Consider the following 15,744-nt stretch of genomic DNA (forward strand, 5'->3'; position numbering starts at 1 on the left):
GTGGCTTCAGGTCGGCCGAACATGCTCAGCATGTTCGGCCGACCCGAAGTGCAGATGGAGTTCGACTCAGCCGATCCAACATCTGGCAGGCTACTTGCTGCTGTTTGGTCTATACTTATACATGCCGAAACAGCAGTGAGTGAATATCCGAATGTCGCTGAGCGGCATTCGACTCGGCTGTTCTGCTCGGTCCCTCTGTGGGACCGAGCAGAACAGAAAAATAGCTAAAAATGTAGAAAAAAAATAGAAAACGATTGTGTGGAGGTAGCAGTGACAGCTAGCTCCACCCAACTGTTTTCTATTGGCCGGCGGTTCTGCTGCCGTCACAAAAAAAGAAAAAAACAATTTTTTGCAAGTGGCCGGAGCCAGCCGTAAGATCACGGCTGGCTTCGCCCAGCTGTCAGAAGCAGGCTGCCGATCGGCCAATTGCCGGCCGCTCGGCCAGCTTTGGCTTTCACCTCGGCTCAGTCATGCCGAAGTATATGCCTTCGGCTCGAGTGAGCTTTCACCTCGGCTGATTTCGGGAGCTGTACGGGCTATAGTAAATATACCGTACAGCAGCCCTTCGGTTCTACTGAACCGAAGGGGTCCTGGGGCCGAAGCTAGCCGAAGGATCAGCCAAAGCTACGGCTAGATCCTTCAGCTGCTTCGTGAATAGACCCCTATATGTCCATTTAATTGTAACCATTTTGCATGCTATAAACAAAGCTCTAAAAAGGACCAGCAAATCTTAACTATCCAGTAAAGAGAAATCAAAAGATTCCAAAACACATGTACTACCTCCCAGTAGTGAACTAATTTTGGGCAACTTTAAAGTAAATGTTTTAAGGATCCCTTAATGATTGTGCGTTTGGAACAGCACAGGTCTTAAGAAAATTTAGATTGCACAATTAAAATCTGTGTCAGCCTATGGAAGGCAGAGAAGGATACTTTTAAGTGATCCTACAGAATATCATTCCATTCATCCTCCGATATATTTGATAGGTCAGATTCCCATCCAATGTTGCATCCTAAAGGGAATTTATGTTGAAATTTGGACACACATGTGAAATACATATAGGAGATCATGCCTTTTGTGTAAATTGTTTTAACCAGCTCATCAAGTACAAGGGTAGGATATATGATGGGATCCATAGGGCTAAACTGTGCTCATAGATGTTGAAGTAGCTCAGGTAGATTGTCATCATCACTTATAGGTGTACACATTGTAAGAGTTTCAATGCCAAATAGATGTTTCGCTGATTCTCAATCTGTACCAATAAGGTGTACAATTGGTAGAGCTGTGGAGGTTTTTACATTTGCAGTGATTTTTTATTTTCAAATTAAGTCCCAAAAAATGCTATTAGTTCCATTAAAGATATCCATGGAGTAACTGAGGCATCCATAACATTTTAATTAGAATAATCCAACCAGCTACCGAAAGTGGGTGTTTACACCATACTGTATGTTGCAGTTGAAATTATGTATAAGTGGTTGTAGATTTAGCAGCAATGTATTCAGCAGGGTCTCAGGAGACTCGGGTACTTAAATATTTAAATCCTTCTGTTAGATTGGGATGTGATCAATCCTCTGGTAGGGGTCCTGGTAAATGGACTAGTGGAAAAGTGTGGACTTCTTAAAATGTATAAGCATGTTGGAAAACCAGTCAAACTCAGACAGCAAGGACATTACATGTATGAATGAAGAGAGAAATCTGCCAAAAAAGAAGTGTATCATCCGCATCCTTAGTCTCTTCCACCCCAACCTAAACCCCACTATATCAACTGTTAAGTTCCCTCGATGGCTAAGGCAAAACATTTTTGAGACAAGGGGAAGCCCTGTCTTGTTCCTCTTGGTAAACAGAAATTCAGAGAAAAAGAGCTGAGGCTCAAGTGCACTGTCCCCGTCTGGTGATCTAAGAGGTGGCTCCGCCTGCACTCCAATCATGCTGACAGGTCTCCAGGACAACATATGATGCTGCCGCAGATACAGCTGTGGTACCGCCTATTCTTGCTACTCGTCGGTCGGTGTTCTGGCAGGTGTTTTTTATTACTATTATCTGCTTCCATCTGTCCCCTTGGTGAGTGTCTTCTACAATTGTATCTGCATATGGCGTTCTGTGTTTTTATGCACTACTCAATCGGTACACACTTTGATGTGTTATCACTGTGCCTTCTTTGTTTTGATCTATTTGTCGTTGCTTTATTTAAAAATTCTGGTGGGCTGTAACATCATTATGATGTTTGGGGGAGGTTTTTAGCATAATGTAATGATGTGGGGGTATATATATGAGTTCTTTTGTCTCAGCCTGCTGTCACTATGTCTGCTCTGATGAAGGAACCCTGCATGATTCCGAAACATTGGCTATTGAACACAAGTGACATGCTTCATTAATAAAAAGAAAACTGTTTATTTCATCCCTTGAGTGATGGTGATCATCATTGCTGTTTACTCTGGATACGTACAGCGCCATCCATGGACATCACTACAAGCACCACCATTACTTTTGGTCTTTATTTCTGTATGGTGTGCAAGGGACTTCTTCATTTATTTACCAGTAGAATCACACTCTTCCCAAAATGCGCTTCTTCTGAAATAAAGTTTGTTTTCAATTTTATGCAGATAGAAAGCTTCTAGTTACTGTTGTGCATCATGCCATTTCTTTTATGTAGCTAAACATGGATCTAAAAGCAAAGCTGATTCTGCAGTGGAAAGTTCCTTGCAGAGATTTTGTTCATTGTCTCTAATTGCATTTTTAAACTGACTAATTTCTTTTATAAATAGTCCTCTCATATAGGATTGTAGCGTATCCTACATAACAATCTGGAGGGCAGTATGTGCATCTAATGGAAAAAAAGGATTTATGATCACATACGATATTGTCTGAGGCGGAGATTAAGCATATCCAGAACGGGCTCAGGTGCCGTAATCCCAAAGCAGGTTTTGGGCCTGCATTAAAAGAAACAAGAATTAAAAACTCGACCGAACTCTGCCTAGGCTGTTTTTCTAATAATGACACATATGGTAAGGCATCTAAAGTGCCCATCATCAGATTAATACAAATGAGTGTATTATTAGCCTAGGACTGACACAAGTATTGTAGCGAAGTGGGAGGTAGCATTCTCCTAGCAAACCCTGTTCAGAACATAAGTTCTGAAACTAAATTCTTAAAAGTTATTTAATAAAGTGCAACCAGCAACAATTATAAGCAAAATGCAGCAATCATAGTGCATATGATTTATAAATGTTTCTTGAAGTGAATGTAAGGCCAAAACTATTTTTATGTTTGTGGGTAGAGTAGGGAATGGTAATTCCCTGAGGGTTAAATTCTTGTGAATTCCCCGCTAAGACATCTGTCCCCAAAACAAATGTTCCAATTGAAATATTTATCCTTACCTCTTCTTATGGGGATGCCTCCAAAACTGTGTATTATTCCTAACTTTCTTTTCAGTAACAAAGGTTTTTAGAACAAATAGAGGTCTGAAAGTCCCCAATAGGGACACAAACAGTGATAAAAACTTGCCAGGGGTTTGATCCTTCCCCACTTTACCCAAAACTAAATAAAAAAGTTTTTCCCTAGAGATACATTTACGCTAATTGGATTACAGTAAAGTGAAAAATATGAAAGCACTTTCAAATAATTATTGCCTTATTATTTTAACTACCTAAGTTGGCATGTGTACTTGCAATTGCTTATACATAGGGGAAGAATTTTTTTTAACTGATCCAATATCCTTGATAATATTGGTAAATAGATCTTAAAAAATTGGGACATCACTAAGGAAAACAAACTCAGTTGGTTTAAGTTTATTAATGAAGTGCTCAGTGGAGCACACCGTTCAATCCTCCAATCTGGTGCAAGGAACCTTTCATATTTGTTACATTTAGTTATGTGTGATTACATATCAGAATTTATTGGACTAAAATAATGTTTTCCCATTAAGTAAATCGACCCCATGGCTCAAACATTGGTTATTCCCCCCACATTCACCAAAAATTCAAATTTCACTTCTATACTTGACTTTAATAAGATATTTTTTTATAATTCAAACTCAGGGACTGAATTCAACAGAATTCTTTGGTCTACCTATTTCTCTGCTCCTCTAATTCACGCTATGATTCCAAATTATTGTATTACTTTCCCAAACATGTCCCTTTCTTAAACATTTCAAACAGTTATCTTGTTCTAGAGTACTTCCTCTATAAACCAGCCTTTGTCATAAGCAGAAATAATTAAATTCCTTCAGATCCACAGACAGCAAGCACAGAAACTACAGTAAATCATTAGCAGTAGTGATTTAGGTTTTTTTTACACCGTTGCCAGAATGGTCATTATATTGTAATTAAAAAAGCAGAAGGCCAACAGAGATCTTCCTATCCAGAGGAAATAAAATTCTAAGGAATTTTGCATTCCAATTCCTTCTGTGTTGATTAACAATTTATTAACAGCTCAAGTCTGCATGCTATTTCACCAGACTTGAACACAATTTACAGCATTCTAACATTAATAAACATATATAGCTGATTTTGAGGACATTTGTGCATTTATGTTTATGCAGTTTGCATTTTTGTTTCAATGGACTAACTATCAATGTAAAAATAACCATCAATAAGCTGCTTTTATACCCACAATTTTTCATATTGTTTTTAGGGTTGTGAGACATTTTTATATAGTATCTCCAAATCTCTGAATTGTTGTGAGCATATTTACTTAAGCTTTGTATCAATAAATGGGTATCAAACCAAATAAAATGGAACTCTGGGCATTGTTTTGTTTTCTGTTAATAGATAATATGGATGGGTGGAGTGATTTTTGCTGCATGGATTTTGCTGTTGACTCAATGTTGCCGAAGTATCAAAATCTCAGTTATTCACATTTAGCTGCTAAAAAAAAAATATCTAGGGGTCTATTCACTAAGCTGTCGTAGGCAGCCGAGTGAAAGACCGACCTGATGTGAAGTGAGTCGAACGCTGCTCGGCTATTCACTTCAGGCTGGTATGGCTGATTTCAGCCCTATATCGGCTGAAATCAGCCATACATCGAGTGGCTTTGGGTCGGCCGAACATGCTCAGCATGTTCGGCCAACCCGAAGTGCAGGAGGAGTTCGACTTAGCCGATCCAACATCTGGATCGGCTAAGCTGAACCTCCGGCAGGCTACTCACTGCTGTTCGGTCTATTCTTATAGATGCCGAACAGCAGTGAGTGAATAACCGAATGCCGCTGAGCGAGCAGAACAGAAAAATAGTTAAAAAGTACAAAAAAATAAATAGAAAGTGATTGTGCGGATCGAGCAATGACAGCTAGCTCCGCCCAACAGTTTTCTTTTGACCGGCGGTTCTGCTGCTGTAAAAAAAACAAGAAAAAGCTCGGCCAAGTTCGGGAGCTGGACGTGCTATAGTGAATAGCCCTTACAGCAGCCCTTCAGTTCTAATGAACTGAAGGGGTCCTGGGGCCGAAGCTAGCCGAAGGATTGGCCGAAGATACGACTAGATCCTTCGGTTGCTTCGTGAATAGACCCCCTAGTCTTTTTTTTAGAGTTTGTACATTTTTTTGGGGGGGTGGTGTGTTTAACCACCTCCCGTCCACCGAACTTACAGAAATGGCCAGACGGGGGAACCTTGTGGCAGCGGGTTGGCGTCTTTAAAAGTCCCTCATGCCCGCGCCCGCTCGCGCGCACAAGCAGGAGACTGCCAGAATTTGAAACAGCCAGCGATGGCTGTTTACATACAAATGGTCCTGCATCTATAAAGATGCCCTATCGCTTGTATGAAGTACTTCTCTGTGCCACCCCCCTCCCTCTCCTTGCCTTACCTCTCCTTGCTGTCGCAGCTGTTGCGGCAATCCCGGGTGTCCGATCCGGGATCGGCAGTATGGCTCCATGCAGCAAAAACAGAGGGTGATCAGTACACAATCTCTCTCTGATCTCCTCCCCATTCAGTGAATGCAGGAAGTGATGTTTACTACATCACTTCCGCATTCAGCTGTCATTCCCAGCTACAGAAGCCGGAGAGAAGCTGGTGAAGCAGATCTCTGCTTCATAAGCTTCTTTGGGGGTCCAAAGGTGACATTAGGGGTCTTAGAGACCCCTGATGTCTCCATAAAGAGGACCTATCACTGTAATTTGATATCACATAGGGGACTAAGAATCCCCCTATGCGATGACAATAAAGTTAAAAAAAGGTAACAACATTTTTTATTTGCACACAAAAAAACAAACATTTTTTAAAGTCCCCTATCCCCACATAGATGGGCAAAAATGCAACAGATGTGCCTTCACGCAAAAACAACGCTTGCCCCATTACGCCACACATGTTACATATCATTGTGAATGTCAGAGTGTGAGAAATAATTTTAGGGCCATCAATTACTGTTAACACTAAATCGATGAGTGGTAAAAGCTTTTAAAGTGTCATCTATGGCCAATTTTGGGTGTGGTAGTTTTTTGCGATTTCCTCGGTGTGCACAATTTTAAGGTTCGACATGTTTGGTGTCACCCGACTCGGCGTAACCCCGTCTTTTATATTTTACCAAAAAATTGGGTAATAACAAATGTTTCCTAACATAATAAAGGGAAAATGTTTGTTTTTTTAATTAAACTTTTGGTACTTTTTGTTATATAGTAAAAAATAAAAGAGAAAGGTCTAAGTGTCCCTAAAAAAATATATAAAATTAATTTCAGTACAGCGTTGCATGTCAGAACAAATGTCAGTCAAAGTACCGCAGCGCTGAATGCTGAAAAATGTAAACACCCAGGTCAGCAAGTGGTTAAGGTAGCTTAGTTTGTTTCAGTTAATGTCCTTTGTATTTGTGTTTTATATGTAGTTGATTGTTATTTGTCTCTTTTTAAAAAAAAATCATAACGAGAAGCTGTTTTTTGGCACAACAACAACCACCAAAAAAAATCAGTTTCTCTTTCCCATTCACTCCAAAGCATTTTTCCAAAATGGACACATTTTGCCATTTTGCCAAACTTCAGATAAATATAGCTCTCAATTACACTTTTCTGTAACAGCTAATTGTAAAAACTCGTACAAGGTAACTTAATACAGTAAAGTGTAGTGAATAAATGATACTGGTACATAACAACCAAACAGAATAATCTGTTATCTGATCTGATTACAATCAACTTATATTTGATTTTTTTTTGTTTCTGTCTTTTTTATGCTGCAAAATAGCCCCGTTATGAGGTACTTTTCTCGCTAGGTCAGATTCCACAGGTCTTTCTGATAAGCCTGGCACATACTGAAACAGCAAAGACCTAGACATCAACTCAGATTTTACTAGTCAGTAAAAAAAAAATAAAAAAAATCCAGCATTCATTATTATCGCTTGACAGTATTTTATTGAGAGAAATGACCTTTCTAGCCATAATGTAATTCCCCAGATTTTAATTTCCTGGAATTAAGTGTAATTGTTGCCAGCCTAGTGGTAATCCAGTTAAATCCTTGGTTAGTCGCTGATTTAGTTAGATCAGTCAAACAGTGACAGACCTTCCTAAGGAGAACATTTTAATGTGGATTCCTGAAGTGATATAGACATTAGCATGTAGAACACATTTAAGCTGTCTAATTGTTCTGCTGTTCTAATGATTAAGTATTAATCTGTCACAATGTCAAATTGTTCGTTTACATTTTTTTTCCTCTCCTGTAAAATATGTCTCTGTTGAATGAATGTGGAAATCCTTTGCTGAAACAATACATTGTGCAATTAGAATGTCTTCACTCTAAATCTTGGGAAAATAATTAATCAGCACTCCTCAGTCAACATCATTTCAAGGATAATCACTGTAAAAATGATGAGGCTGTAGCAATATGAAGTAATACACAGTGCACAGCAGACAGGTAATATTCCTTATCTATCATACGCACTTGTCGCATAATTAAAAACAAATTCTCTGCCATACAACACTATGAACTGTAATATTTGTTAAAGAACATCTGGGGAAAAGAAATTACTGTAGAAGGCATTAGGAGATAGACTACCCCTAGATAGGCAGATCTTTCATCATTTTCAATAGGACTTATGAGATCATCCCATATTTGGAGTAATCACCAACCATCAAATCCTCCAATTTTTTGTTCCAAGACTAGTGCAGCAAGTCACTGCCTGTCATGCTAGCTCCTTCCTTAAGTGCTTTCTGACTCACTGATAAGTGAAAAGACATTCAGCCAGTGATGTCAGAGTGAAGTCGGATCTCCTGATCTGCAAAGACTTGGACAATATTGAAGCTATTAGATCACCATGATAGCCAGGCAACCAACATTTTCAGAAACCAAGGTTTGTATTAGAAGAATCAGTATTTGCTTCAGCATAAGTTTTATCTAAGCAGACATCTAGTTATAACTGCATGGTAATGATAACTGGTTCATTTCAGGTAGTTAAATGTTTGCTTAGGATATGTAATGTCTCCTGGTTGGCAGGTACGTGACCACTCTGATCACCTTGTTAACACATTGCTTTGAATATTTAGCCTGTCTTCACTTCAGCGCTATGCCTGTTTCACCTTGATGATCTGCTATTCCATCATTAAGTCACTGATTAAATAGTGGGCTTGAGGGATGGTTTAAATGTTGGGGTTCAGCTAAAGGCTTTCATTCAACTGCTGCTCTGGCATGGGGGAGGGAGGTTTCAAAAGGCTCAAGGTTAGTGTTGCCACCTTTTCTTCAAGTGAAACCATGAACACTTTAGTGGCTCACAGACATTTGTTTAGGAGAATGAGTCGCGGCTTATTCAAATGTAAATAGCGCCACCCATTCATATGTAAATATCACAGTTTGGACTATTTTTAGTGGGGGGCCAGTAGCTTCTATCATAATTTTTTGGTTGCCCATGTCTGCCTGACATCTTGTGTCCGGATTTCTGCTGCCATGAAACCCGGACACAGCATTCAAAACCTGGACTGTCCCGGTGAATCCTGGGCAGGTGGCAACCCTACTCAAGGTAGCATTTACAGTCTACACTTTGCAGCCATAATATGACTTTTTAAGTCCCCACACACAGTTCAATGTGGTGAAAATTTTAATTATTGCAGCACCTGTTTATGTTCCTAGTTCTCAGAGTTGCTACTAAATTGGCAGACTAGTCAGATAGTTGTAACCAATTTAAGTGACTCATACTGATACTGGTAGATTGGGTCTGGGCACCTAATCTTTAATGGCCTGCAAGACAGCTGTTTACAGAGAACCATAGTATCCCATTCCAATCCCCATCCCTCCTTTTTCCAGGTATCCTTTAACATAATAAAAGCATTTTTTTTTTGCCTGGGAAAAAAAGTTACAGATCATTGCAGTAAAGTGCTCTTCACGTTAACAATTAAAGTAAGAACAAAATGTTGAGTTGAGTGACACCTTTTATTGGCTGAGTAAATTAAAAATGCAAGCTATCGAGGCAGCTTGAGTCTCTTCTTCAGGCACATGTAGTACAGGAACTGAAATCTCCTTAATTTAAATATACAAGAGGAGCCTAATAAACTTGCTATCTTTTTGACATACATGTGTAAAACAAATTCCTACAGGTACCGATAACTCTCCCAGAATTTTGACATGCCTGCCAAAGCTGCAGTAGGCTAACACAATTAACACCTTTTTGTGAGGTTTATGACCATGCAAAGCCAGCATCTAATGAAATGTAGAGTACTGTTCTTGTAAGTTGTAAATCTTCAATCCTTTAGCTGCATTAGGGGAACAAGAAAATGAATGTGTGTCAAAGTATATCAAACACCATATCAGGGAAGATGTTTCTGCCTCTTTGCAATTGACTAGGCAGAGAATACAGCTGAAATCAGTTTATGGGTTGATACTCTTCGCTACCCAGATTATTCAGCTACTGTCTGTTGTTCCTGCTCTCTTCCACTAGAGTGTGTTCCATCCACTGCTGTGAAAAGCTGCCTTATTCTTAATAACCCTGACTCAACTTCTGGATCTCTGTCTGCTGTTACTATGTTCCCAAGCAGCTACATGATTTTCTAGACTGCTGATTTGCACATTCACTAATCCATGACAAATTCGGTTAATTTAAACTGTACAGAGAATTTCAGCTGAGCTGTTGTCTATGGGGAAAAATCTGCTGTAACAATTACGCTAGCTTTATTTCTTACAGATTGTCAAGTAAACATGGAACTGAGAAAGAAAGCCTTTCATTATCCTGTGTCAGGTATTCTTTATAGAGTCATATCACAGTGCAGCATATTTCACCACTATACACTAGCCGTATTAACATACTGCAGAAAACAATGTTAAAAATACCCTGAAGTCTACATCTGAATGATCTCACATATTTCTGGTACCTAAATTCCTTTTGGATAAACCTTAACACAAAAATACAGACAGACACTTTTGCTTTACCTATCAGTTGCTAAGTCGATATGAAATAAAAAATAACTAGCATGCTATGACTGTGACAGTTCAGCACGGGTTGAACAGAGCGTTTCCAGCACCGAGTATAGGATTTAATTAATCCTTTGGATAAACTATCCAGCAGTATGCACAAGTGCTTGTGTGAGCACTGAAAGTAGGACAATAGCAACTGGCCTCTTGCCGATCGATTACCTATTAATTGCTCATCCTCGAAGAAATGTAGAATCTTTTTTTTTAGCTCAAGTAAATGTATTAAAACTGATCTCCAGAGAGACATAAAAAGCATTTAAAAACATTAAGGGGTCTATTTATAAACAATTGTGAATCTCTCTGAATGGTTGTTCTTTGTGAATGGATGCACAAAATAAACCTTCTTAATATATTTTCTAATTTAATTTTGAATACCATTATGTAATATCACACCTTGGCCTCCAGAAAGAGCAGAGGAGCATAGGAAATAAATACTTCTTCCCTATGCTCCTCCAGTCCATCTAGTGGCCATAATATGGTATTTTACATACAGTACATTTAAATTACAAAGACAATTTAGTAAGAATGTTTTTGTTTGGCTCCATTTGCACAGAACGAACATTCAAAGTGTTTAGCAGGCCAGACAGTTAATGAATACTCCCCTAATTGTATTTTTACACAGAAGCAGAATAAGTTCCAGAAACTGTCCTGATTACAACCCCCTGCAACCCCCCAGCACAGCAGCACTGTGAGATGGGTTGGATTTACTAAAAGTCAATCAGAGCTCTGCTGCAGTCTATTGCAATCCATAGTGTAAGAGAGAGTAGAGCGATAAAATCATCCAATTACAAGCTTGGGTAAGGTTACTAGCCCAGCATACCATCTTTTGTCTGTAACTTTTTTTTTAAATTAAACCCAATCACTAAAACCTTTTATAGTCTCTGATTACAACCTCATGTAACCCCCCAGCACAGCAGCACTGGGAGATGGGTTGGCTTTACTAAAGTTCAATCATAGTTCTACTGCCGTCTACTGCAATCCATAGTGTAGGAGAGAGTAGAGTGATAAAATCATCCAATTACAAGCTTGGGTAAGGTTACTAGCCCAGCATACCATCTTTTGTCTGTAACTTTTTTTTAAGTAAATCCAATTGCTAAAACCTTATATAGACTCAAACATGCTAATATAATTTCAAAAGAAATTTTCGGTTTATTTAGATCTGCGGTTTTAATTAAAACAACACCTAGTCCTCCCATGAAGGTCCTTTCTTTTATAGGGTAACATAACTCCGTCCCTGTGTCCCTATTGTGCTGCTATGTTGCCACTGTGCCATATATGCTTGCAATGGATATTTCAGTTGGTCATTTCTGTACACACTTCACATACTTGCAATTGCTGTTGAAATGTGTGCATACAAACAGGAATTTGTTGAAAAGAGGCTGCTGGAGATTAGCAGTAATGAGATGCAAAAAGAGGATGAATACAAAGTTAAACATATATTATTTAAAGGCTAAGGTACCTTAAAAAGCTATGCTGTCAAGGGCCCTCAGTAATGTATAACTCTTTCTCTATCTTAGATAAATACAGCGTAGTTTACAGGGCATACCTGTAGTCCAATCTGTGCTTCCCCCAAGCCTGTTCAAATAACTTAAATGGCAGTTCCACCCTTCTGCAATGCCTTGAACATTGAACACACCCCAGCAAAACAGAAATGTGTGCTCTGTGTGAAAAACTGGTGCTTGCACTCAAAGCATAACAAGGATTAGCACTCTGTTCCCAAAACCTGGTATTGCTTCACAAACCAGCACATGCACAGTGTGCTCTCCCTTCCATTGTCCCAGTGGTGCACTTAGCAGTCAGGGCATCTTGTATGGATGAAAGTTTTTTGGACAGTCTTGGGGGAAGCCCTACACGTATGCCAGCTAAACTGAGCTGTATTTGTTGGACAACACTTTTTACTACAATACACTACTGGGGGTGCTTGACTACTATATTTTTTGATAAAGGGTTTTCTTAGCAATTAAAAAGGGCAATTGTTTTGATACACAATGCTGTGGGAAACCAAATGAATTCAGTTAGGTTATATCTTCTTTAATAGTAATAATAAAAAAAACCTTCATCATCTTCCAACCATACCCACATGGCAAGTGAGACATGCAAGCTGGTAATCAAGGTTGGAGGGTCATGGCATCTTCGATTGCTAACACCACTACACTCCAGTCCCTGCACTGCAATTACGTTCAATAGGAAACATACTAACATGTCTCTCTGCCTCATATAGGTTTTCCAGGTTCACCCCTGGCTTGGCTGACTTCCTATCCTGGTTCCAGCTTCTTTGACTACCTTTTTTTTTGGCACAACCTCTAGCGGCTGTTTCTATGCATGTCTGTCACAGATTTTCCATCTGTCATAGGCTTCTCATTTTCCAATCCTTAGCACCAGCAACCATCCTCTCTGTCATCATAAGCCTCTGCAAGTTACTTCACCATTTATGTTTGGCTGAATGGGGTTACTATAGCATTGAGGGTAAAATGGCTTTCAAACGTGTTAGCCATTAAAGTCTGGAATAAAATGCATATAACCCTGAACTGAGAGCAGAGGGATCACTGAATCATAGTTAATGTGCAGTAAAATACCTTCAAAAGATTTTTAAAAAGTTAAGAACCCTCTTTGCTGTGACATACATTTTAACTATCTGTTAAATAATGCAAGATTCCGGTGCAGAAGCATGTGAATTAGAGTTAGGGAATAAATATCTGGAGACTTCTTGTCTTTTTAAGTAACAGTCAGGAAAAAGTCTGCAACAGTGAATGAAAAGTAGCACAGATCTGAGTGATTCATTTGCCATTTATGCTATGTTAAGAAGTTCAGTTTAATCATGTGAAATGATGCTTACTAAAAGAAGAGCCAATTAACTGCTCATGATATACCTATGTGGATGAAAACCATACACTTCTATTTTTCACTGGTTTGCAGCTCAGATGGTCAGCAAGAAAAAGGAACTTTAAAGAGAAAACTTGAAAATATTTTCGGAGGGATTCATATATTTATTGATGTATTTTAGCAGCCACAAAATATTTCTGGTCCCGGAAGACTGGAATATGGCTGATTAACAATGTAATGAAGAAAAGTGCTGAATTCTAATTTTCAAGTCAAGCTGGAATGAAGCCGATTCTAATATGTTGTGTGGGAGCTTCACCTGAGAGCCTGGCTGCTATGACATGCATGAAATTATATCATTGCTGTAGCATGACTGACAATGAGCTTAACACTTGCTGTGAATGTGCTGCATGTTACAATAATAATATGTCTACTAGAGAAGCAGTTCTGACTTAGCCATGGGATGTGATATTGGATCAGGTAATTTTATGCATATTTTCCATCACGGGTCTCTTAAAGTGAATCCATGCCATATAGTTAAAAGAAAAAAAAAGAATAGAAAAAGAAAAGAAAAAAGTAAACCTCACATAGGTGTCCTACTGTCATTGCTACTAAATGAAAATTGTCTCTGGTTAGAAAAAAAAAACATAAGTATTTTCGGTCAAATATATGTACGTAATTCACTTGTGCCGGACTGTGTGAGGGCAGAGGTTATACCATTTGAAACACCGAGCTCCAGTTACCATGCCTGCTAATTGTTGTACTGTACCTCAATGATAAATGAGTTGAAAATGTTCACCCTGCAACAGTTTGATACATATTTAGACTTAAAAGTTCCCCCATTAAAACTGAGAAAATTAAATTAGCACAATGGGAGTGGGAATGGGACCAATCAACATTCCTTTTCCCATGAATAAAAGGTGAAACTGACTGGTGGCGCCACCACATAATGGTGCTATCTTTTAAGGGCTATCAGTTATCTGAACAGTTGCTTAAGTACAGAAGATCACAGATAACCTCAATTAGAGCAATCTCATCATCCTCTTTAATTAGCACCACCTCAAACATTTGCATAAGATGAAAAATAAAGTAAAACTGCTCACTGCCTCACTACCTCTACATTAGGGAGCATAATGCAGAAATGTCCCCTCACTTCCAGAAACATTGCATGGATTGAGTGGCAATCTCTCCCAAGAAAGGCAAATATCACCTCTTACATAGTGGTACCTGGAACAGGTGTGCCAATTGGAAGATTTTCATGCACCTGCAATTCTAGTGACTACCTTGAAATGGCAGATTTCTCATCACTGTCTGCCATAATGATATTGGCTACCAGGACATAAAAATAACGGAGGGACATACCAATAAAAACTCAACACTTTCCATACTCTTTTCAAAACTACAACATTAAGTTTTGTCTATTGATACACTTAAATAAAGTAATGTAAAGTATGTACGAAGTACCCTAACCAATACAAAATTGTAGCATAGTCAAGGAAAATCGGATTAGTTGCTATGGGTTACTGTCCTTTGAGCAGTAACATTTAATGATCATGCTAACCAAGCCATACAGACAAGGAGTAAATAGCTAAATAGAATATAAAATAATACTTCACAATATTGTCTATATAAAACAATTAGCTTTAAAATAATCATTCTGTGCTGAAGTGCTGCAGAGCATCATTTATTTTATTGGAACATTTACTGTATGTTTACAAATCTCTCCCTGTACTTTATAATCAAGTCTCCTATCACCTTTATGCAGTTCTGAAGTTGGAAGCCAAAGGGATTTTTGTAAAATATACATCTTGAGTCTATATATAACTACACAACACTCCCTAAGCTTAGAATACCTATCGGTTATGCAGAAATCAGTATTGGCCAGAGGAAAAAGGAAGGCTTGAAACAGCCCAGCCACATATCTCTTGCAGCTGAGCAATACTGAATTCCTCATGCCATCGCTGTTGTAATAGGCACTCTGTTTTATTGTCTGCTAAGACAGTTGAGACAGTGTCCTCAGGAGTCCCTTGTTCCCTCCTGAATCACTTACTTACACATGAGGTGCTAAACTGCGATTCGGGCAGATCCGCATGACAGAAGCATACCTACGGATCGCAATTGCCTTTGCCACCTTTATAAAAGTGACTCATGGTACGAGAGGCTGTTTGTTAAAAAGCATCATCTTTTTTTATGTCACTGCAAATTCAGTTGCTACTGTTCTACTTTGCAGATTAGTTATTTGCTGCAAGTACAAAATATACAAAACCTCCTAAGTCACAAACTCAACTGAATTGGCTCTTTCCATGCCAGTCAAGACATGAAACACTACACTGTTCTTACAGCAACTATAACAAGTGTGCATAGACAAAAGGCGTTGAATAGTCACTGGCAACAGAGAAGCTGGCACAAATGTTAAGAAAAGAGCTCTTTTCAGGCTTCCACAGCTAGCTGAGTGAACTGGATAACGATTGCAAGATTAACTTGTCCTTAAATTCCACAGCCAGTGGCTGCCTTTGTAACTAGCTGATGCTGGATCATTTAATTTAATATAAATCACA

This window comes from Nanorana parkeri, unplaced genomic scaffold, assembly GCF_000935625.1.
Source record: "Nanorana parkeri isolate BGI_ZX_2015 unplaced genomic scaffold, ASM93562v1 scaffold1470, whole genome shotgun sequence".
Lineage (NCBI taxonomy): Eukaryota > Metazoa > Chordata > Amphibia > Anura > Dicroglossidae > Nanorana > Nanorana parkeri.